The sequence below is a fragment of the Piliocolobus tephrosceles genome, chromosome 10 (assembly GCF_002776525.5).
Source record: "Piliocolobus tephrosceles isolate RC106 chromosome 10, ASM277652v3, whole genome shotgun sequence".
In the NCBI taxonomy this organism is placed as follows: Eukaryota; Metazoa; Chordata; class Mammalia; order Primates; family Cercopithecidae; genus Piliocolobus; species Piliocolobus tephrosceles.
Window position 1 is genome coordinate 85,798,449 of NC_045443.1, and position 3,243 is coordinate 85,801,691.

Here is a 3,243-nt window from a genome sequence, read left to right on the forward strand (position 1 = left end):
CACTTGGAAGATTCTCTGCAAGAAGAACTTCATGAAGGCATATAGCCATCAGGCTATCCAAAGTCAAGGTGAAAGAAAAAAAAAATCCTAAAAGCTGTTAGAGGGGAGTCTCTAATAGTCTATAAAGGAAATTTCGTTAGACTAACAGTGGACTTCTCACAGAAGCTTTATAAGGCAGAAGAAATTGAGGGCCTATTTTCAGCCTTCTCAAAGAAAAAAAAAAAATGCCAGTCAAGAATGCATATAGTGCCAAACTAAGCTTCATAAATGAAGGAGAAATAAAGTCTTCTCAGACAAGCAAATGCTAAGGAAATTCATCACCACTAGACCATCCCTACAAGAAATGCTCAAAAGAGCTCTAAACATGGAAATGAAAGGATGTTACTTGCCATAATAAAAGCATATGTAAGTACAAAGCTCATAGATCCTATAAAGGAATTATACAATTGAGATTACAAAGACAACTAGGTAACAACATTATGACAGGAAGAAAACCTTATGTGTTAATATGAACCTTAAACATAAATGACTTAAGTTTTCCACTTAAAGATATAGATAGGTCAACCATATTTAAAAAACAAGATTCAACTGCTTGCTGTCCACAAGGAGCCTGCAAAATAAGTGAAGGCCCATAAGCTCAAAATGAAGGGGTGGACAAAGATATACCATGTAAACTGAACACAAACAAACAGAAAAAAAGCAGGAGTAGCTATAGTTATAACAGTTAAAACAGACTTTAAATAATCAATAGTGAAATAAGACAAAGAAAGTTGTTACAAAATGATAAAGGGTTCAATTCAAATAGAAGATATAATTACTCTCAACATGTATGTGCCAACCACCAGAGCACTCAGATTTGTGAAACAAACACTACTAGACCTGAGTAAAGAGATAGCGAGCAATAAAATAGTAGTAGGGGACTTCAATACCTCCATGGCAGCACTAGACAGATGACTGAGGCAGAAAATCAACAAACTCTGGACTTCAACAGGACTCTAGATCAAATGGATCTAATAGACAGTTACAGAACATTGTGCCCAGCAACCACAGAATATACATTTTTCTATCACTTCTCAACCTTTTGGCTAAGATCAAGTGTAGTATCTGTTCTTATCAGAATATACATTTTTCTTATCCATGCATGAAATATTCTCCAAAATAATTTATATACTTAGTCATAATTTCTTAATACAAGCCTCAATAAATTCAAAAAATAAAAATTATGTGAAATATCTTGGATGACAGCAGAATAAAATTAAATCTATGTATACATATACATGGAAATTAAACAACTTGCTCTTGAATAAGCTTTGGGTAAATGATGAGATTAAGGTAGAAATAAAAATAAATTTGACATGAGTGAAAATAGAGACACAACATACCAAAACCTATAGGATACAGCAAAATCAGTGCTATGAGAAAAGTTTATAGCATTGAATGCCTACATTAAAAAAGATATAAAGATCTCAAATTTACAACCTAATGTCATACCTCAAGGAACTAGAGAAATAAGAGCAAACAAAACCTAAAGCTAGCAGAAGGAATGAGAAAACAAGGATATAATGAATCATTAAATTAAAAAATTGGTTCTTTGAAAATTTAAACAAAATTTATAGACGCCTAGTTAGATTAAAAAGTAAAAGAGAAGATTTATATAAGCACAATCAGAAGGATAAAGGTGACATTACAACTGATATACAGAAATAGAAAAGATCATTAGAGACTCCTATGAACATCTCTACATGCACAAACTAGAAAACTGACAGGAAATGTATACTTTTCTGGAAACATACAACCTCTCAAGATTGAACTGAAGAAATAAAAATCTAGAACAAACCAATAACATGTAAAGAAAAACAATCAGTAATCTTAAAATATATTCCAACAACAAAAAGTCCAGAAGCAGAGGGATTCACAAACTTTACCAGACAGACAAAGATGAGCTGATACTAATCTTTCTATAACTATTCTAAAAACAAAACAAAAAATTGAGGAGAACGAATCACTCCCTAACTCATCTACAAAACCACTATCACCCTGGTACCAAAATCAGGAAAGAACACAACATAAAAGAAAAACTACAGACCAATATCCTTGATGAGCATAGGTGCAAAAATCCTTAACAAAATACTAGCAAACTGAATCCAACAGCACATAAAATATCATGATCAAGTGAGTATTATTATAGGGATGCAAAGGTGGCTCAATACACACAAATTAATAAATGTGAGTCACCACGTAAACAGAATTAAAAACAGAGAACATGACCATCTTAGTAGAGGCAGAGAAATCATTCAATAAAATACTTCCTTTATGATAAAAACCTGCAACCAACTAGGCATCAAAAGAACATACCTCAAAGTAATCAGAGCCATCTATGGCAAACCTATAGCCAACATCTTACTGAAAGTGGAAAGGTTGCATGCATTCTCCCTAAGAACTGGAACAAGACAAGGACGTCCACTCTTACCACTCTTATTCAGCATGGTACCAGAAATTCTTGCCAGAGCAATCAGACATGAGCAAGAAATAAAAAGCACCCAAATAGGAAAAGGGGAAATCAAAATATCTCTGTTGACTGATGACATGATCCTATACTTACAAACTCAAAAGACTCTTGTATTTGTTAACTGACTCCAGTAAAGTTTCAGGATACAAAATTAACACACAAAAATCAGGACATTTTTATATCCCAATAATGTTCAAGCTGAGAAACAAATCCAGACTCAATCCCATTTACATTACATTGTGTGTGTTTGTAACAGCACACACACAAAATACCTAGGAATACATTTAGCCAAGGAGATGAAAGGTCTTTTCAAGAAATACAGAACACTACAGAACACTGATGAAGTAAGTCATAGATGATACAAACAGAAAAATATCCCATACTCGTGGTTTAGAAAAATCAGTATCCTTAAAATGACTATATGGCTCAAAGCAATCTACAAACTCAACACAATTCCTACTAAATCATTAATGTTACTTTTAACAAAATCAGAAAAAAAGTTCCTAAAATTCATGTGGAACCAAAGTGGAGCCTGAATAGCCAAAGCAATACTAAGCAAAAAAAAAAAAAAAAAAACAGAGTTGCAGGTCTCCCATTACCTGATTTAAATTATACTGTTAGACTATAGTAACCAAGGTAGTGGTTTAAAATGGTACTGGTTTAAACATAGACACAGAGATCAATGGAAGAGAACAGAGAACTCAGAAATAAAGTCACGAACAGCTAATTGATCT

General features: G+C 33.1%; 1 pseudogene; it reads left to right on the forward strand.

Moving 5' to 3' along the window:
• The first annotated feature begins 1,065 nt into the window (after positions 1-1,065).
• On the forward strand, positions 1,066-1,176 carry LOC111538905 (annotated as a pseudogene).
• The last annotated feature ends 2,067 nt before the right edge of the window (positions 1,177-3,243 follow it).